This window comes from Prunus mume, linkage group LG1, assembly GCF_029339155.1.
Source record: "Prunus mume cultivar Tortuosa linkage group LG1, ASM2933915v1, whole genome shotgun sequence".
Lineage (NCBI taxonomy): Eukaryota > Viridiplantae > Streptophyta > Magnoliopsida > Rosales > Rosaceae > Prunus > Prunus mume.
Window position 1 is genome coordinate 713,578 of NC_142698.1, and position 22,178 is coordinate 735,755.

At 39.8% G+C, this 22,178-nt stretch overlaps 2 non-coding genes and 2 pseudogenes across 2 annotated transcripts; 3 read left to right on the plus strand and 1 right to left on the minus strand.

The window, feature by feature from the left end:
* Nucleotides 1-5,837: 5,837 nt before the first annotated feature.
* Nucleotides 5,838-5,946, plus strand: LOC148920614 (small nucleolar RNA R71). The gene has a single exon (XR_016123438.1). It is a non-coding gene; the product is annotated as a small nucleolar RNA R71 (small nucleolar RNA).
* A 9,691-nt stretch (nt 5,947-15,637) lies between these two features.
* On the plus strand, nt 15,638-19,156 carry LOC148920615 (uncharacterized; annotated as a pseudogene).
* On the minus strand, nt 16,022-16,126 carry LOC148920616 (small nucleolar RNA R71). Its single transcript, XR_016123420.1, has one exon. It is a non-coding gene; the product is annotated as a small nucleolar RNA R71 (small nucleolar RNA).
* A 729-nt stretch (nt 19,157-19,885) lies between the features above and the next one.
* Nucleotides 19,886-20,854, plus strand: LOC148920617 (uncharacterized; annotated as a pseudogene).
* Nucleotides 20,855-22,178: the final 1,324 nt, after the last annotated feature.

Here is a 22,178-nt window from a genome sequence, read left to right on the forward strand (position 1 = left end):
GACAAAAGCTTGTTTGGCCATGGTGGTGATCCTAGGTGCCTTAATCACTTCCTAGATAGAATCATGTGAATCAATACAAAGCCTTGAAAGATATTAAAGCAAGTTCTAGTAGATGATAATGCACTCATGAAAAGAATATATAACTCTCAAGAAAAGAATATGCATGAGGCTCAAAAAACTCACAAGGGTTATACAAGTATACACTAAAATCCACATATAATTCTCTAAATCAAAAGCAAATTGTATTCAATTGGCTATGTGCATTGAAAAATATATGAGAATAATCATGTAAGAAAAAGTTAACTAAAGAATCACACTTAAAATTCACATAATGATTACCGATCCTCAAAAGCCATATAACAAGTAGAATTCAAGTGTTATCATTGACTTGTGGAGAGCTTAACTAAAATGACTCAATAAAAGGAAAAAGAAAATCTTTTTTTTTTTTTTTTTTTTTTGTGAATTTTAAATTTTTATGGGTTTTGTGACTTTAAAAACAACAATTTAACTATTGAAATACATAACAACATGCGAAATAAATAAAATAAGACTCAAATAAACCAAGAAAACAAAGAGTTTCAAAATGCAGTTTTTTGGCAGTTTCGACCTCTGTTCAGATTTTGGCTCATAACTTTCAAACCGCTAGTCCGATTTCAACTTTCTTTATATGGTTAGATTCAGCACGAAAAAACAAAGTTCACATCGTGGATCAAATTGTCAGAACAGTTACCAATTAAAACAGTTTTAAGTAAAAGTAAACCCTACGTTTTCAGACATTTGAAATTTGCAAAACACAAGAGCAAGCAATAAAGCAAATCATTCCCCCCAAACTTAAATCAGACATTGTCCTCAATGCATGCAATGAATCAACCAAAGGGAGAAAAGAATGAAAACAAGGAAATAAAGAGTAAAGAGTAAGGTTTAGAGCTCCCTAGGCATATAATCTTGAGTAGGAAGTGCTGCACATGCCAAGATCCTCTCCTCATCATCATGCATCCAAAACATGGGTTGCCTCCCAAGAAGCGCTAAATTTAAAGTCTTCAGCCGGACTCAGCAATCTTCACATAGACAGGGGAGTATCTAGGTACAACACCTCGAGAGTCTTAGTTTGTTCTTGCAAAGTATCAATTTGCTCCAAGTAAGGTTTTAGGCGATGCCCATTCACCTTGAAGACAGAACCTGTTTTCATGTCTTGAATCTCAACAGCCCCATGTGGAAACACATGAACAACTAGAAACGGTCCAAACCATCTTGAACGAAGTTTGCCCGGAAATAATCGAAGTATCGAGTTGAACAACAACACCTTTTGATTGGGTTCAAAATGCTTGGGTACTAGTGCTTTGTCATGGGCAATTTTTGTCTTGTCTTTATAAATCTTCGCATTCTCGTAAGCTTCATTTCGCAATTCATCCAATTCATTAAGTTGGAGTTTCCTTGTAATCCCAGCTTCATTTATGTCAAAATTCAATGTTTTTAAGGCCCAAAATGCCCAATGTTCTAACTCCACAGGAAGATGACATGCTTTCCCAAAGACAAGCCGATAAGGAGTCTTGAAAGCTGTCCTATGTGCCCAACATGCATCGCTCACCTTCAAAGCCCAATCTTTACGGTTTTGATTCACGGTTTTCTCAAGGATGTGTTTAATCTCCCTATTGGAAACTTCAACTTGGCCACTTGTTTGAGGGTGGTAAGGAGTGGCAACTTTATGTGTGACATTATACTTCCGCATTAGAGCGTCGAAAGGCTTATTGATAAAGTGGGAGCCCCCATCACTAATGATAGCATGCGGGGTTCCAAAACGGGTAAAGATGTGTTCTTTCAAAAAGCTTAACACCACCTTGTGATCATTGGTCCGTGCTGGCAGCACCTCTACCCATTTAGAAACGTAATCCACCGCAACAATAATGTAGAGATAACCATGAGATATAGGAAAAGGGCCCATAAAATCGATGCCCCAAACATCAAACAACTCAACTTCCAAAATATTGGTTAAGGGCATCTATGATCTTGAGGATAAGTTTCCCGTTCTTTGGCACCTATCGCATGTTATAACAAAATGGTGTGCATCTTTAAACAAAGTAGGTCAATAAAATCCACTATGCAGTACCTTTAAAGCTGTCTTCTTGGCACCAAAATGCCCACCGCAAGCATATGAATGGCAAAACGTCAAGATACTCTGAACTTAACTTTGGGGAACACATCTTCGAATGATTTGATCAGGGCAATGCTTGAAGAGATATGGATCATCCCAATAGTAGTGTCACACTTGGGAGAGGAAGCGCTTCCTTTGTTGCTTGTTCCAATTTTTCTGAATATACTTTTGGGCAAGGTAATTTACTATGTCTGCATACCAAGGAAGTTGTTCGATAGAGAAGAGTTGCTCATCCGGAAATGATTCATTGATAGGGAGATCTCCACCTTCTTGAACCAATCTCGAAAGGTGGTCGGCGACAACATTTTCAGTCCCCTTTTTGTCTTTGATGTCAAGATCGAATTCTTGCAAGAGGAGAATCCACTTGAGAATTCGTGGCTTTGCGTCTTTCTTGGTTAATAAGTGCCAGAGTGCTGCATGATCAGAGAATATAATCACCTTAGTGCCGATCAAATAGCTCCGAAACTCCTCCAATGCAAACACTACTGCAAGCAATTCTTTCTTGGTGGTTGGGTAGTTCATTTGAGCATCATTTAGAGTTCTACTTGCATAATATATGACATGAGGAAGCTTGTCAACCCGCTGTCCCAACACAGCCCCTATTGCATAATCAGAAGCATCACACATGATTTCAAAAGGAAGAGTCCAATATGGGGCTCTTATGATAGGGGCTTGTGTCAATTCTTCCTTGAGAGTTTCGAAACCTATCAAACACTCTTCATTAAAGTTAAAAACAGAATCCTTAGCAAGCAAGTCACACAAGGGTTTTGTGACTTCCGAGAAATCATTGATGAATCTTCTGTAAAAACCTGCATGTCCAAGAAAGGAGCGAACTTCTTTGCCTGAGGTTGGAGGGGGAAGCTTCGAAATAAGCTCCACCTTGGCTTTATCTACTTCAATGCCTTGAGAGGAGATGATATGGCCGAGAACTATTCCCCTTTTTACCATAAAGTGACACTTTTCCCAATTTAAGATCAAATTGGTTTCTTGACACCGTTGGAGCACCAATGAAAGATGGTGGAGGCACTTGATCAAAAGAGGAACCGAAAACTGAGAAGTCATCCATAAACACTTCAATAAACCTCTCCACCATATCTGAAAATATGCTCATCATGCATCTTTGGAAGGTTGCTGGAGCGTTGCATAAACCAAAAGGCATTCTTCGATACGCAAAAGTGCCAAAGGGACAAGTGAATGTTGTTTTGTCTTGATCTTTTGGAGCTATCGGAATTTGGTTATACCCTGAATACCCATCAAGAAAACAATAATGACTATGGCCTGCAAGTTGCTCAAGCATTTGATCAATGAAGGGCAATGGAAAATGATCCTTTCGGGTTGCATTGTTGAGCTTCCGATAGTCAATACAAACCCGCCAACCCGTGACTGTCCTCTGAGGTATGAGCTCATTGTGTTCATTCTTTACTACTGTAATTCCGGGTTTCTTGGGTACCACTTGCACTGGACTCACCCATTTACTGTCAGAGATAGGGTATATGATACCAACATCTAACAACTTAAGAACTTATGCACGTACCACCTCTTTCATGTTTGGATTTAAGCGTCTCTGAGCCTCCTAGAAGGCTTTGAATCAGCTTCAAGGTGTATCCGATGCATGCAAAGTGAAGGACTAATTCCTTTGATGTATGCAATACTCCATCCCAAGGCTTGCTTATACTCCTTAATACCCGAATCAATTTTTCTTCTGATTTGACTAAGGTCAGTAGCTATAATAACAGGAAGAGTCTCTGAATCATCCAAGTATACATACTTCAAAATCGTTGGAAGGGCCTTGAGTTCAAGCTTTGGAGGTTGGACAATGGAAGGAATGAGTTTGGCATGTGAAGAGGGCAAAATTTCAAACTTAGGTTGGCTCCAAGGGAGATATGATGTCACAGCATTGAGATCTTCCTCTTCTGCAAGAATGGTGGCCTTATCAAAACTCATTCCATGTTGTGAGATGCATATTTCCAACGGATCTTTTAGGCTTGATTCAATGAATGTATTCTCTATAATGCGATCCATAACTTCGACGTGAAAAAAATCATAAGATCTATGGGTCTCTTCAAAGCTTCAAAGACCGAAAGTTGACAGTGATATCTTGCACATTCATGGTTAGTAAACCTGATTTAACATCAATTTCGTACTGCAGTGGCCAAAAGGTAATCGCCAAGGATGAGAGGGAGTTCACGACTGAAATTTCACTTCTTCCATATCCAAGATGACGGGTCAAGAGGAGGATAAATTGATCAACGAATGAGTACATCTTCAATAATCCTCTTGGGTACTTCACGCGATCTGCGAATTGCAAAGATATAGAGATATGCTTCAATTCCCCTAGCCCAAGGTGTTCATAAACTGAATAAGGCATTAAGTTCACACTGGCCCCTAAATCAAGCAAAGCTTTGTTGAACTTTCTCTCTCCAATGATACACGGGATTGTAAAGCTCCCAAGATCCTGAAGCTTAGGTGGCAATTTTCTTTGAAGTACAGCGCTCACATTGTCGGATAACATCACTTTTTCATGCGCTTCAAACCTCCTTTTGTTGGTGCAAATATCCTTCAAAAATTTTGCATATGAAGGGATTTGTTTAATAGCCTCAAGCAAAGGAATATTAATTTGTACCTTCTTAAATTGCTCCATAATATCTTCCTTATACTCATCGTTTCGAACCTGTTTACTACGTTGAGGGAAGGGTAGAGGACCATGAGTGTCTGTGTTTTGAGTAGGAAGAGTGTGGTTCACAGATTCAGCGTGCCTATTAGACTTCAAGGAGTCTTCTGACTGCTTATGAAGTTGCTGCCCTTGTTCTGTCATGACCTCATCTTCTTCTTTATTAGTGATCTCTGAATTTCCAATCTTATTATCAATCACTTTTCCACTTCTTAGAGTTGTAATAGCTTAGACTTGATCATGATTGCCATGATTGGCATGATTGGCTTCTATTTGGCTTGAAAATTGACCTTGTGTTCTCTCTAATCTGTTTAGAGTGGTAGCTATTTGTCCTAGCTGAACTTCGAATTTGGATTGACTTTTTTCCAACACTGATTGACTTTGTTTAAGTGATGCAACCTCTTGTTATATCTGTCTGATTTCTTCAAGAGTTGAGATAGCATCTCCTTAATAGAAGGATCTTCGTGTTGTGTGGGAGGAGCTTGATAGGGTTGTTGGTACGGCTTTGAGGAATTGGAAGGTCTCATTGTGTTCTGTGAATTGCTCCAAGAGAAGTTTGGGTGTTGTCTACACCCCGGATTGTAAGTATTGGAATAGGGATCATTTCGGGGCCTTCCATTGAACGCATTGACCTCTTTCACATCTTCTAAGATAGGATTCGATGGGCAATTTGCAGTGTCGTGGGCGATGCTGGCACATAGGTTACATGGTTGTGCAGTTACCTTTTGTACCAGTGGCGTGAGAAGTTTTGTAAGAGCTACAACTTGGGCTTCTAAACCCATGCTGGCACTAACTTCATAGATGCCTCCTTTCTGTGTTGATGATGTAGGTGCCACTCTTGAATCTTTTGTAGGAAAGTCCCAATGCTCAGAGTTCTCACAAATTGTTTCAAATGCACTGATAGCTTCATCTGCAGTCTTGTCCATTAAGCTTCCACCAACTGTTGAATTTACCATGCTCCTGCTTTGCGGGTTCAACCCTATATAAAAATGGTGAACTTTTTGCCATATGTTGAAACCATGATGAGGGCATTGAAGAAACAAATCCTTATATCGCTCCCAACATTCATGAAATTGTTCACGCTCTTGTTGACGAAAACTCATAATATTTTCTATCAAAGCATTGGTTTTACGAGCAGGGAAAAATTTTGACAAAAATTTCTTAGATAAATCAGTCCAAGAATTTATAGTTGCTTCTGGAAGAGAGTCTAACCAGTTTGTTGCTTTAACCCTTCTATGCGAGCTATACCTTTGGCACCTCGTCATCATTTAACGTGCAAAGCCTTCGACACCCCTATCATTATTTAGCGCTCTTAATATTGTGGGAGTACCCATAGTTTAATCATTATGACTTTTTAATTGCTATGACAACTCCCATCAGCACCTACGGCAGCTCCCAGCACCAAACGATAACACTTTCGTCAACTCCCAAGGCACCCACCGAACAACACCATGCCTATCGGATGGCACCTCATTGAGACACCTCTATTACGGTACCTTGCAGATTACACATGCCCCATGTCTCACCGAACAGCACCTTGTGGACATCTCCAACTCACTTCAATGCCATTGTAGAGCGAACTCCCCTGGGCAACACCTTTCTAAAGCAGTGCTTGCGGCGCCTGCTGAATGGTTTCCAAACAGTGCTTACGACACCTACTGAACAGCACCTCTTGGGCAATACCTCTCACCCACAACACCCCACAATTTCTGAACAACACCTATGTCAAATATCACCTACATCACTTACGGCATCAATGCCTACAGCACTTAAAGCAGTGTATGCCTTCAGCTGTCACCATGCAAGCTGCTATTCAGCACTCTATCCATTCGGTACCCTTACCTTTGAAGATCCTCATGTATAGCGAACTGGCTTAACAACTTAGTACCAATGCTACATACAAGAAAAAGTGAAGAAAAGCTGAAGTGTTGCTCTACCAGTGCATTGAAGACTACAAGTCCCCAATCAAGAAGTAACTCTTTAATCGGGAACTAGGGGGACTCTTGTTTGTACCATACCTGGCCAAGCACTTTCAAGCCACTCCAAGCAAGGGGAAGGGAGTTCCACATCCACAAAACACAAGAAAAAAGGACTCTCACTTATAAAAGGATCCTCTCATTCAAGAAAGGGACTGGCTTCTGGGCCTCCACATAACTCACTGGGACCTCAAGGGTTGACCTATGAGCCCATTTGCTGGCCTTTGCATCCTTGGCCTTCACCATTCACCCTTCGGCATTCTTCCTCTTCTCTTTGAGTTTAACCCCTGGTACAATGTAACACACATTATTATAATGAGAACATCCTTCTTCGTGGACGTAGCCCATAATAAGAAAATCCTGTTTACCGAACCTTCATCATCCAACACATCACACCTCATGTCTAAGCTTGGGCCAACTGCTGGTCATCTAGGTTTAAGCACGAACAAAAGCAAACTTTGAACTCGTTCGTTGGACAATTTTCTTCCCCACTAAAAATTTATTTTTTTCTCATTTTAATCTTTTCTTCATTTAATTTTCTTTGACAACCAAATGCAACTAAAATTTCTTGGCACCAAAACACAGTTGAAATAATCCCTTTTGTGGTTCCTTGTTTTCTCAGGTCAAATTTAGAAGAGGAGGACATTACTTGAAGAAGGCTTCAGTCCGCTTGTTGAGAAGTAATGGTTTCAGAGATATGATATGTTCTTGAGGGGATCAAAATTAATGGATGAAGAGGGGTGGTACTCACCTAAAGAGATTACAACCATACACGCCAAGAGGTGTGAAAATGCAACCGTCATTGATTGTTTTGCCTATGTTGGAGGCAATGCCATTCAGTTTGCTTCAATATAAGCTCCCAAAGTTTGGTTGTTGATTTTGATGCAATAACTTTGTGTTTTCTTCATATTTTGTTCTTCCAATTATGAGTGTTTTGGATGTTTAGTGCCAAAAACTTTCATTTGAAAAGCTCTGGTTTATGGAATTGTTGAAATGAGGTGTTGATCCATGCAAACTATTAGCTACATGGAAACCAATTTTTACAAGCTCTTAGCTTTATGGCTTGGCTTGGATAATCAAGGGATATATGTTTTAGTATATCTTCTACCTAGTTGCACCTCTAGTTGAATGAAATCTAATAAAATAGGCATTTGAGCTACAAGCCATTTGATGTTTGGCATCTTATATGGACACATAAAACTGAGAGAGAACTTTACTGCTAGAATAGTTAAATAGTAGCAAACTGCTAGAATAGTTAAATAGTAGCAAATGCTATATATGGTTATATTGAAAAATACAACAAGGTACTAGAATAGCAAAGGTAGCAATGGGGGACCTAATGTCCTAATTCTTACAATATTGTAGGTTATTTGCATTAGTTTATAGGAAATTTTTAAAATTGAGGGTTTAGGGTTCAGGTTTATAATTAAATTTTTTATAATTCAGTTTATAGGCAGTCTCTAGTTTTGAGTCTTGAACTCTCTTGGTCGACTTTGATGGTCACGAGGAGGTGGACCTTTGGTAGGGCCATTTTTATGCATGTTGATGTTGGAGAAGCTTTTGAATTCTCATTCTACAAGTGATTAGTGTACGAGCTTAATAAATTTTATCTTTAGTCTCTTAGATGTTTATCATGTTGTTGCTATTGAATTTGATCCCCTTAAAGTTGATGTGGCTATTAACAGTGCCAAAATATATGGAGTGGAAGATTACATTGTTTTCATTGTTGGAGACTTTTTTCCAACTTGCACCATCATTGAAGGTACTGCTTTCCTATCTGCACTAATATTGAAACCTTTCAGATAGTTCTTCATTTGGGAATGTATTTCCCTATTTTCGAATTGAAGGAGTTTTTGGTCCTTGTTTAATTAAGCACAGGGCGTGCCACCACCAAGCCACGAATTTGGCTTGAAAGGAATGTGAGTGGATGATGCGTCCGAGATTTAGCTTTAATCAAATGATTGTTCAGCTGAGCAAGGAACCTCCTGACTACCTAGGTTCTTTCACTACCTCGGAGTCAAGACTTTATATGAGCAACCAAGAGATGTGGAGTGGGTGGAGATGAGGATTGAAGGTGAAACGTGATGAAACGAAAAACAAGAGCATAAAGTAAAGGTGCTTTAATTTAAATATAATTGAAAGATAAGTGCATAAAATAAATAATTTAAAGACGAGTGCATAATTTAAAGTACGTAAAATAAAGAGTGTAAACACGAGTGCATTACATAAATTAAATAATTGAAATGCGAGTGCGCAAAGTAAAGGGCGGAAATTAAACTAGATTACGAAGAACATTAAAGAAAACATAAATTGAAGTTACTGTAATTAAAATAGAATTGAAGAACAAGAACAAAAATGTAAAGGCATAATTGAAATGTACGGAAACTAGAGCGGAAAAAATAAGAACTAGGCTATGGCTACATTATGCTACTCCTAGGATAGAAATTGAAGAGAATGTAAAATGACAAGTTGTGTATGTGTTGTGTCGGGGGCCTCTTTTCTCTTTAAAAAGCTTGGTATTTATTGAGGCTTCAGTGCGTCTCAATTTGGTCAGTCATCAATTGACCTTCAAATCAGTCATAATTGCTCCAAAATTTCTTCAATCCCTTGTCTCATGCATGTCATTTAATGGGAATAATAATACTGTTCACCCGTTTTGCGTTTACTCCTATGATGGAAGGGCAAAGTTCCCCACTGCCTTGAGAACCATAGACTGGTCAACAAGTCAGCTTTCTTTGGTGTGCGAGCGTGCCACTACTAGTAATAAAAATTCTAGTAGACTTAGTTTGGAATGGATAACTTGCGCCCCAAGTTACTGATTTCTGCAAACAAACGATTGTGAATTTGGGTGAGGAATATCTCCCAAGTAAGTTCTTTTCTTGCCTCAGACTGGTGAGGACTTTAACAATTTATCTCAGTATAAAGAGGTTGTTCTGGCCAGAATGATTGATGGAATTTAAACTGTTTTTAGCGGAAATGCCTTTTGCAAAACTATAACAATAAATACTCATGGTAGAGAGATGAAGATATTGTTTGGAACTCCATTTAGAAGATGGAAGGTTCTCGGTTGGAATGGAAATGCAATTTGGTTGGACCGCTGACAATTTTGATTGCTAGGTTTCAATTATAAATCGATACCAAAGGTTGATTCTGAGCTTCAATGTGCCTCAAGCTTTCATGAAGCTTTTGAGTGGTAGTGAATCAGTTTCCTCCTTGATCTGTGATCGCAGTATTTATTTTATGGCTTTAGGGGCTAGAGACCTTTGTGAATTTTGCTTTGAGGTTTTCCATGTTTGAAAGCTCAAGCTCTACTATCTTGGTTTTTGCTGAACCAAATTTGTAGAGAAATCTCGTTTTGAATGACTTATTCCTTAAGTGCGAGTCTTGGGAATTCGATCAATTGGTTTCACTTGAAACTCAAGTGGGCTTTTTGTTGGTTTCGAGTTGTCCTTTTGTGAGGGTTTCCTTGTGTAGGATTTTCGTTTGATTGGATGATGAATTTTTGTGTTTTTTACCCTGTTCACTCATTCTTGTATTTATAGTAAAATGTTTTTATTTAAATAGCGTAAAGATATCTCCTTTTTTTCTTTTCGTTTTTAATGGAAAGAAAGAAAATAGGATTTCATCAATTTTGGTGATAGGCTCTCAAATAGCCAATCACTCTGTTTTTCTTGAAAAAGAACCTAATCTCTTTCCAAATTTCAACTGCCCCTTGTGAGATTTCACTTGAGATTGACTTCTTTTTGGACACTCCACTGCTTTCCTGCTTATCCTTCTCTGAGATTGTAACTTGCTTATCTCTTTGGGAGAATTACCTTCTCTGTAAAAATAGAAGAAAAAATCTCTGAATATATATATGTAAGAGGGATTTGATCTTCAGGGTTTTCAGGTTTTTCAGAACAACTTGATGTCATAAACCTTTCAATCACTTCTTCTATGACAGTTGCCATTGCTGACTTTTCTTTATCCCAGAGATGTCACGTGGGATTGTTTCCTGTTTCTGGGCTCCCCTTTCTTATCACATCGGGCCTGTGAGGCGCGGATTAGCCTTGTTTGCTTTGATAAGCTTTGGGTTGGGCTCTTAAGTTTGGGCTTCCATCTTCTGTTTCTCGAAGACCAAATTGCTTTGATTTTTTAGCTTTATTCGGGCCTCGTTTGCTACTGGTAGGTGTGTCAAATTTTAGGCCCAAACAATGACCCCTTAAGTTTGAATCGTTTTTGGAACGGTTTCAGACTTAAATGACATGGCCATTAAATTGGCGCGTGGTAAATTCCTCCATTATCCCACGTCTGCCATGCTTCCCCACTAAGCTAGTGCCTATGTGAAACAGCTTCAGTTACTAGCTCTTTATTAGCTAGTCAATATTAGATGGCGGTTTATCTTCTCCACGTCGCTGTTTCTTTTCCCACGTTTTCTTCTTAAAAGAAATTTAAAAACCACTGCTCTGTTCTTTGAAAACCTAGTACTTTGGACTCCATTCCTCTTGAGCTTTCTTTCTTCGATAACTTCCTTTTGCTCGATCCTGCCTTGCCCTTCCTGTCAACCTTCCTTTTTAGAAAAGTAATTCAGAGGATGTCTTCCCAAATCCCGTGCTCAATCCTCTGTGTTCGCCTCTCAGTTACATTCTTTGGGGCTGGGATTGATAAGCATGCTCCATCCTTTTGCCAGAAAAACCTAGGAAAATGTCCTCCATTTATTTGAAAATACCTTAGTCTTTGGGCCTTCTTGGTTTGGTCCGTTCCTCCCGAGATAGCGGAGGTGATGAAGAAGGATGCTTTGAGGCCTCTATGTTCGAGAGTTCTTCACGCTCTGCTTCTCATTCTTAGGTTAGCAAGAACTTGAGCCGTTCGTTCCCCTCTAGTGAGTGAGCAGTCGATCAAGTGGGCAGATTGGATTAGCATGAGCTTCTTCCCGATTTGGGGCTCACTAGAAAGCTTTGGAATTTATGGCGCCATACTGGTCATGTCGGGCAATCTATCATGAGAGATGAGAACACCTTCTTGTTGCTCTGTGTTCTGGAGATGCCGTGTAACATTTTCGACTTTCGTATAGGCCCTATGGCCCCAACTCTGCTTGGATATGGCTCGATTTTTGGTTTTAGGCCTCATGGAAGACACATTAATCTTTGTCGGTGATTATCACAAGAAGAAAAACCAGGATGCTAGCCAAGCCATTCAACATCTCTCCGTACCAGATCAGCGGTGCTCCTTTTCCAATTATCTCGAGAAATTTAGTGCTGAGAAGGACAAAGATCGGTGACATATGTTGTTTCTTCGTGTTATTGGTGAACAAGTTTATTACCTTGTCGTTCTTCTGCTTACTGCAGTATAGACATCTGCGAAGCTTTGCATAATCCTGCGATGTTGGACTTGGACCTCTGATTCTGGCTCATCTATTCAAGAACACATCTGCCACCCTAGAGTATCAGATAAATCATGCTCTCCGGTGCCCCGGATGATTGATCGCCGGCTGCGAGTCTATTTTCTGAATTGAGGTTTCGGACATATAGTTCTACGAGGATCGGGTTAAAGCTCACCTTTATTGTCGAGAAGTCCCAAGAGGTCAATTGATGAGTACCTAATGCTCTTGAGGCATTGTACCAAAAGATTCTGTGCGATGGCAAGTGGTGATCGGGAGAACCTATCCTTGGTTTCAGCTGGACATCGTCTGTTTGAAAGAGCAGAAGAATGCGCAGGCGGTTTGGGAAGAAGTTCAGATGTGACCTTACAGTCTGCCTCACGGAGGAGGAAAGCCTCAAATTATCATTTGGGGGCGGAAGTCTATCATCCCAACACATGCAAAGGCGGCTTGGTTGCCCTCGGCTCATACCCCTCAAGTCATACAGAAGCTTCAATCGGGCTCTTCTTGGAGGGATCACGAGATGACTTGGAGGTCCACAAAGATGCGGTGTGCAGTGAATAAGATTAACAATAGTCACAGATGCCCTTTATCCTTCATGGGCCCGAACTCCTGCGATTCTGCGAGTTTGATGCTTGGTGGAAGGCGATTCCATGATCGCTGCTTCTAGTACCGCTACTTGGAGTTCTTTTTAAGTGGGACAAACTGTCCATGCAGACGAGGAGACTCACAAATTCATGGTGCAGACCATTAAAGACATCAATATGCAAGTTATAGAAGGTAATTTCTCAATTCTATCTGTTGTTGCCCATTCTTTTTCAGTGATGATGCTAATCTTCTATTACATTTTGTGTCAGATCCCTCTTTGACAAAAAATATTGGTGCCTCCTGCCCAGAGTGGAGAGGTGTTTGGTAAGTTTTGATGTTTGTTCAGCTTCTCCTATTACTCCTCTACTGGATTGACCCTTGACTTTTGTTTTCTGCATGAGTTAATTACATTGTGCCACTCTTTTTGAGGATGCTGGGCCCCCTCAGGATGGAGAAGAGGAAGAAGAAGAAGATCAGTAGAAACAGACTCTGTTGAGGCCACTTCTCTGTTAGAAGAAAAAAAAGAAACTGCCCGATCTGTGACTCTGTTAGAAAGAAGATTGTAGAAGAATATGTGGCCCGGAGAAAACTAGAGCAGTTCCTACCACCATACGGCATGGATGATGATCGAGAGAGGCTTTGGTATGGAGCAGAAAGGAGTGGAAGAGCTAGAAGAAATAGGAGAAGGGCCTCAAGAAGGCCAAGGCAGTGGAAGAAGAGGTGAGTCTTATATATTTAGCGATGTTGTTTTGCTGCACTTTTATTTCTTACATTACGACACATTGCATCCGTATGAAATTCCTGAGGTGATAGCGGAGAGCATTGCCTTGGCTCGAAGCGGCGAGATATAGGGACAGGGCTAACTAACTCGAGGTGGCCCTTTTTGATGATCCGAGTGGAACATTCTCACTGCTGCTCAGCGGTGAGGACCAGCGAGCAATCGGATCGAGCACAGGAAGCGGCGGAACAAGTGGTTTGCTCCTGAAACCGTGGTAAAGTAGCTGCTGCCGTTCACAGCTTTATGGTGAGTTACGCCCTTACTCTGTCTTTTCCTATCTTGTGTGGTTTTGTCCTGTTCCTTCGTCTCTCTGACCCTTGATGTGCATATTTTATATTATATATTTAACCCCATTCTTAATATAGTTTGGTTAATATTTTGGAAGAATTTTGATACTTTGAATTATATTTCCATTATAGGACTTTCGATTCCCTCTGGAGAAAAACATAATCAAATGGACGAATTTTGGAGTAATTCCAGTTGGAGGACGTTCGTGAGTCACTTGGCTTGATCGTATCAAAATTTAAGACTTTTCTACCAAGCGGTTATTTTCTGGCGATAAAATAAAGGAGCAGTGCGCGGTGCTGGAATAATGACGATTTGGGCTTTTATTGTGTTTTGGAGCCCAAGATGACCTCAGATGGGTTCGTGGCCTTCTGGAGAAGTGTTCGGAACGTTTTTATCTTTAAAACGAGCTATCTTGGGCCAGATTTGGAGGAGATTTGAGACCAAAACGTGGCTGGGCAGATTTGGGCAGATTCTCCTAATCCAATTTGGATTTTATATCCTAGTATTATCTTATTTTAACCTAGTTTCCTTGTGGGGATTGGGCAGCTAGGTTTTAGGAGGTATTTAAGCTCCTTTTCACAGCAATTTAATGGACGCCCTTTTGACTTCTCTTTTGGGTTTTGAACGCGACTTTTGCTAGGATTTTGGAAGAACTTATACTTCAAGGTGTTTTCGATCTTTATTATTTTAATGAAGAACTTGATTATTTTTATTGTCAACATGCGTAACTAACTCTCTTTTGCTAGGGTGAGGCCACGAGCCTTAGCAAGAATATGTAGTTTCTGTCCAATTTGCTTATGATTATATGCATGCAGGTTTTCGAATTATTCATCACTGGGTTAAACTATTTAAGTGTCTTGATGCTTGATCACCATTAGGATGTTTAGAAAAGTAATTTGATGCAGTTTTGGTGGAGTCGGTCCTGAGAGTGTGAAGGCTTCTTGTGATTAATATGTGCAAGTTCACTTAGGATGAATACCACGTCTTAAGGGTTGCATGGTTTTTCAAAAGGTTTCATAGAACTTAATGAGTCATGTATGTTTAGATTTGATCTGAATACCACAGACGATTGCATGTGTGATATACGCTCTATGTTGGGGGTCCAAGTAGGCATATATTAGGAATACCTAGCCTTCGAAATATGCATGTATAGGTCATAAGTAATTGGGGGAACTATATAGAATTGTTAAGGTGACGTGGGATCCCTAGTGCTTTCTTAATTTGATTTCTAAAAACACAACTGTTTCTTTTGCTCTTAGCTTTAATTTTGCATATTGCCTTATTTTTATTAGTTAAATTCCTTTTAATTTAAGGTCTTCAAATCAAACATCTCAACTTTCTCTTTTGCAATAATTAATTAGAATTTGGTTGCTACGAGTTATTTAATAATCCCTGCGGAGAACGACCTTGCGAGAATCATTTATACTACAATAACCTTGTCATTCTTGCAAGTTTTGTAGGAGTTTTAACCCTGTTTGCGCAGAGTATTAAAAAGCCTATCAAGAAATTGGCGCCGTTGCCGGGGATTATTTAAAATAATTCGTTCTAATCAGATTCTGCATTAATTATTGCTGTACATACATACAAAAAAAAAGAAAAGAAATAATTTTCGTTTTTATTTATTTTTACGAGATCCACGGCAAGCGGTCAGATTACAATTTGTGCATGGTCACTGCGTTCAGCGATTCACAATTGTTTCCGTTTGATCCAGAACCTGACAGCAATCTTTAAGGAGGAGACACAGGGAGCAAAATTTGCTGTGGGTTCCTTCACTGCAAGGGACTTTTCTGCAGTCTTTATATTCGAGGACACCTGATCTGAAACAATGGCTTTTGTTATTCGAGGTGGTGATCCTTTGGGTAATTCTTTAACAGCTCATGCCACTAACATACCAGGTTGCATTACATATCCAGCAGTGGAAGAAGGGTCTACATTCGAAATCAAGCATCACATGTTGAGTATTCTACCTACATTTCATGGGTTATCAACCGATGATCCTAACATGCACATTGCAGAATTTTTAATGGGATGCAAGAATATTTTGGTGAAAGGATTCTCAGTTGAATCTATTAAGCTTCGTCTATTTCCTTACACATTGAAAGATCAAGCAAGGAGATGGCTCCTCACACTTCCATCTGGAAGCATTAGCACTTGGAACCAACTCAGTGAAAAATTCTTAAACAAGTATTATCCAGCTTCAAAGACTCTCGACATGAGAACTCAAATTTTATCTTTTGCCCAAAAACCAAATGAAGAGTTTCATGAGGCGTGGGAACGGTTTAAAGAGTTGAATAGAAAATGTCCACATTCTGGTATTAGCAGTACGGATCAAGTGCATATATTTTTCAGAGGGTTAAATATGACAACAAAAACTCTTGTCAACGCTTCATGCGGAGGATCATACAAGGATAAAAATGCACAAGAGGCTTGTTTATTATTTGAAAAAATGGCAGCAGATACACAGCAATGGGCGGTTGAGCGACCACAATCAAGATCTGTTTTTGAGATATCTAATGGTTCTCCATATATGTCGGCACAAATTGAAAAAATGGAGAAAAAGCTTGAAAGAGTTGATGAAAAATTTGACATGTTATTACAAAGAATTCCAGGTTCACAGGTTGCTGTACAGCAACCTTTACCAGCATAGCATTTGCAATGTGACAACCCATGATTTTTTGAGCTGTCCGCATAAAGATGCTTATCCAGAATTTGCAGCGGAACAGGTTAATGCATTTAATAATTTTCAGCGTCCACAATATGACCCGTATTCAAATGTTTACAACCCGGGTTGGAGAGATCATCCTAATTTTAAGTGGGATAGAGATCAGCCTGAAAGGCCACAATTTCAACAACAGTACAGCAAACTGCTGCGCCTAAGGCTGCTTGGGAGGTTGCAATTGAAAAATTAGCAAATGCCACCAGTCAAGAATTCCAAAATCTGCGAACAGCGATGAAAAACATAGAAAAACAAATGGGGCGATTGCATTCCAAGTTTCAGAAAGAGCACCGGTACATTTCCTAGCCAAGCGGAACATAATCCAAGGAAGCGCGATTGTAAGGCAATTCGAGTTCTCGTTCGGGTAAAAGTTATGACAATAGAGGTGAAATTTGTGTTGGAAATTCGCGAGGCAGCATCACGTACAGCGAGTTCAGGAAATTTTGCAGAATCGATATTATTATAGATTCTCTACGAGTCTATGGCGAATCGAAAGCAGTGCAAAAATTGCTGAAAGCTGCGAGCGTGTTTATGTGCCTCCAATGCCTTATCGAAAGGTTGAAGCCCACATTAAAGATCAACAATTGACAGATTTTATGAAGACGTTGGCCAAAGTTCAGATCAATCTCCCATTGATTGATGCAATTAAGAACATTCCATCTTATGCCAAGTTTTTGAAAGGATGTTTGCACAAAGAAAAAGAAGCTCGTGGATTTTGAAAAAGTTATTCTTCTGAGCGAGTGCAGCGCTTGTTTTATTACAAATTGCCTCCAAAGAAACAAGACCCAGGGAGTTTTACAATTTCATGCACAATTGGAAATTCTAATTTTAAACGTGCTTTAATTGATTTGGGTGCCAGTATTAATTTAATGCCTTTTTCTGTTTTCAGAGACTAGGACAAGGAGAAATCAAGCCTACATCGATTATTCTACAATTGGCGAGACCATTGATTTACACCTAGGGGAATTATTGAAGACCTCATTATTAAAGTGGATAATCTCTACCTTCCTGCAGATTTTGTGGTCTTGGATATGGATGAAGATATGCAAACACCGATTATTTTGGGGCATCCATTCATGGCTACTGCTCGAACCTTAATTGATGTTGAGGCTGGAACACTCACACTTAGAGTGCAAGATCAGTCCGTTGTTTTGATTTATTGAAATAACCAAAAGGCCAACTGATGTGCAAGATTGTATCGTGTTGACATGTTAGACAGCTTAATGCATGCTGCATTTATGCCCCGTTTGACATCAGATCCATTGTTAAAGGTGTTGCATGGGTTGGAGAATAGAAACACTGAAGATGAAGAGGTTTTTGAGTATGTTTCAGCTTTGGAAAGTGTTCCTTTTCTACACCCCCGTTGGAGGCACGTTTTTAGAGTTTAGGGGAATCGAAAAAACCATTGCAGCCCTCTAAAGTACAGCCACCTAAACTGGATTTAAAAATCTGCCAGGACACTTGAAATACGCTTATCTGGGTGCAAATTCTTCGCTGCCAGTTATTATAGCTGCTGACTTATCATCACCAGAAGAAGAAAAATTGCTGCGTATTTTAAGAAATTATCAAGATGCAATCGGTTGGACTATAGCTTAGACATTAAAGGGATCAGCCCTACAATTTGCATGCACCGAATTCTGATGGAAGATGGAGTAAAGCCCACCATTGATGCTCAACGTCGTTTGAATCCAATTATGAAAGAAGTTGTTCGTACTGAGGTTATGAAGCTTCTAGATGCTGGGATGATCTATCCTATTTCAGGATAGTAAGTGGGTTAGTGCAACTCAAGTGGTGCCCAAGCGTTCTGGAATTACAGTTGTGAAGAATGATAATAATGAACTTGTGCCTACACGTTTGACTACTGGGTGGCGTATGTGTGTTGATTACAGAAAGATCAATGCGGGCACTAGAAAGGATCATTTTCCATTGCCTTTCACTGATCAAATGTTGGAAAGGTTGGCTGGTCGTGCGTTCTATTGTTTCTTGGATGGATATTCAGGGTACAACCAGATTCCAGTTGCACCTGAGGATCAAGAAAAGACAACCTTTACATGTCCTTTTGGGACTTTTGCATATCGAAGAATGCCCTTTGGTTTGTGCAATGCTCCTGCAACGTTTCAACGATGCATGATGAGCATATTTTCCGGATTGGTTGAACAGGTAGTTGAAGTGTTTATGGATGACTTTTCTGTTTTTGGGGATTCTTTTGATGAATGTTTGAACAATTTATCCTTAGTTCTTGACAGATGCATTAAGACAAACCTTGTTTTAAATTGGGAAAAGTGTCATTTCATGGTTAAGCAGGGGATTGTCCTAGGCCACTTGATTTCTAACAGGGGTATTGAGGTTGATAAGGCCAAAATTGATGTAATTGCAAAGCTGCCACCACCGACAGCTGTTAAAAGTGTTCGATCTTTTCTTGGTCATGTTGGGTTTTACAGACGGTTTATCAAGGATTTCTCCAAGATTAGCCGACCATTGTGTAATTTATTGGCTAAGGATGCTCCTTTTGTCTTTGATGATGCTTGTTTGGAGGCTTTCAACAAGTTAAAGACACTCCTCACTACAGCACCCATTATTGCAGCACCTAATTGGAGTTTACCTTTCGAATTGATGTGTGATGCTTGATTACGCAGTAGGAGCGGTTCTTGGACAGCGGAAAGATAAGCTTCCCCAAGTCATTCATTATGCTAGTCGAACTCTCAATGATGCACAGCTGAACTATGCGACCACAGAGAAGGAATTGTTGGCAGATTGTTTTTGCATTAGAAAAATTTCGGTCTTACTTAGTTGGGGCTAAGGTGATTGTTTACACAGATCATGCAGCTTTGAAGTATTTGTTATCGAAGAAAGACGCTAAGCCTCGATTAATTCGTTGGATTCTTTTACTGCAAGAGTTTGACTTAGAAATTAGGGATAAGAAGGGTAGTGAAAATGTTGTGGCTGATCATTTGTCCAGGTTGATTGTGCCAATTTCTGCTGAAGATGACTTGCTGCCTTTAAATGAAAGTTTTCCAGATGAACAGTTGTTTGCTGCCCATATCATTTCACCATGGTTTGCTGATTTAGTTAATTATTTGGCTAGAGGGGTACTTCATCCAGATTTTACTTTCCAGCAGAAAAAGAAATTTTTGGCAGCGAAGCAAAGTATTATTTTTGGGATGAACCATATTTATACAAATATTGTTACGACCAAGTTATTCGCAGGTGTATTCCAGAAGAAGAGCATGAAAGTGTTTTAAAGTTTGCACATCAGTATGCTTGTGGGGGACATTTTGGCCCTAAACGGACAGCAGCTAAAATTTTGCAGAGTGGATTGTTTTGGCCTACTCTCTTCAAGGGATGCTAATAGTTGGTGTAGGTCTTGTGATCGTTGTCAAAGGGTGGGTAATCAGTCCAAAAGAAACGAAATGCCACAACAAAGCATATTAGTCGTTGAATTGTTTGATGTTTGGGGTATTGATTTCATGGGACCATTCCCAATGTCCCATGGCAATCAGTATATTTTGGTGGCTGTTGAATATGTCTCTAAATGGGTGAGGCAATTGCAGCACCAACCAATCAAGGATCAGTTGTTCTGAAATTCCTCCAGGGGGTAATTTTTCCACGATTTGGAACACCACGTGTCATTCTAAGTGATGGGGGTAAGCACTTTGTTAATAGATCGTTTGCTACGTTGCTAGCTAAGTATGGGATCACCCATCGTGTTGCTACTCCTTATCATCCACAAACATCAGGACAGGTTGAAGTTTCAAATAGAGAAATCAAGCGAATTCTTGAAAAAACAGTTAGCTCTACTCGAAGAGACTGGAGTTTGAAATTGAGTGATGCTCTCTGGGCATACAGAACAGCATTTAAAGGCCCAATTGGGATGTCCCCATTTCGGCTGGTTTATGGTAAGGCTTGTCATTTACCTATGGAGCTAGAGCATAAGGCATTTTGGGCTATTAAAGAGTTGAATTTTTCTTATGATTCTGCTGGAAAAAACGTAAATTGCAGATTAATGAGCTTGAGGAAATTCGTAATGATGCTTATGAGAGCTCGCGCATTTACAAAGAAAAAACCAAGACATTTCATGACAATCAGATTCTCAGAAAGAATTTTCATCCAGGGCAAAAAGTTTTGTTATTCAGTTCAAGGTTGAAGTTGTTTCCAGGGAAGTTAAAGTCTCGTTGGAATGGCCCCTATTTGGTTACTAAGGTTTATCCTCATGGGGCGGTTGATATTACAAGTGAAATTAATGGCAACACATTCAAAGTGAACGGTCACAGGCTAAAACCATATTTGGAGTCACCCTTCGATATTGCACGCGAGTCACGACTCTGAAGGAACCGTGATCGACCACGAGGCTTCACGCAGCGTCTAGCTCAGACTTAAAATAAAGCGCTTATTGGGAGGCAACCAATTTTTCTAAACTCTTTACTTCTTTTATTTTTAAAACTAAACAAAAACAAAAAAATACAAAAATATTTGTTTCTGTTTTTCATTTTCTAGTTATTTTCTTTCTACTCCTAACACATATTTGATTCAATGCAGGACAACCAACAATCAGAGGAAACATCAAAAGCAAAAAAACCTGGGTTGGAATCACGCACCCGGACAAGTCTACCTTGGGAAAGCCACAACAATCAGCGACAAGCATCAAAAGCAAAAAAAAAAAAATCCTGGTGGAATCCTGCACCGGCGGCAATCCTGGTGGAATCACCTGCACCGAGCAATTCTACTGCTGAATCATGCACCCGTGACAAGTCTACCAAATTTCCAACAACAACTTTGCGAGGATTGAACTTATACCTATGAGCACTGCAGTTGGGGTCGATTTTTTTTGCTGTTTTGTCCTTTGAGCTTGTGTGTTTATTGCCCTTTCCCTTGAATCTCTCTTGGATCCGCAGACCTTACACAGCGAGCACCACTATGAGTACCTGCAGGGACAAAGAACACACATCTCTACATATCACACATCTTTACAGATCAGGACCCACAACAAATTCTTGGGAACAAACATTTTACCTCAGGCTGACACGGTTTGGTAACTTTCAGTGGTTTGCTCTTGTTATGCAGGCTCTGTAGCGATTGGGGTCCTCACCTGGCCAGCAGCTGGTGTGATTGGGTTGAAAGCGAGCAAAGGCTTGTGAGTGTTGGAGAGAATGAAGAAGAACTTCGAGATGCTTTTGATTCTCTAGCCACAGCGGAGCTTTGGTTTATACCAGCAATATTCTTGTTCTTCTGCGAAATGGAATGGACAGGAGAACCCTTGCGGCTCGAGAGCTCGGGCTAGTAGAAGGGGATCTAATATTTTCAATTGTGGATCACGGCTACTACATCAGTTATATAGTAGGTATCGCGAGGTTTGACACAAGTGCCTCTTGATCCGTGTTGGTATGTGCGATTCCCGCTACAAAGTCAAGCCTTCGACTCCCAGAAATGTCCAGCGCCCACCTCCTGGTGTGTTAGTTCTTTTTCTTTATTTTCCTTTTCCTTTTCTTTTACTTTCTGTTTCTATTTTTTTTGTTCTTTTCTTTTCTTTTATTTTTTTTTTCTCTCCTAATTTACTTCTATGGCTATTTCCTTTTTCTTTGATTTTCGTCCTCCGTCTTCTAGGATTTCGTTGTTTTGTTTCTACTCTTGTTTCTTCTGTTTAAATTCCACA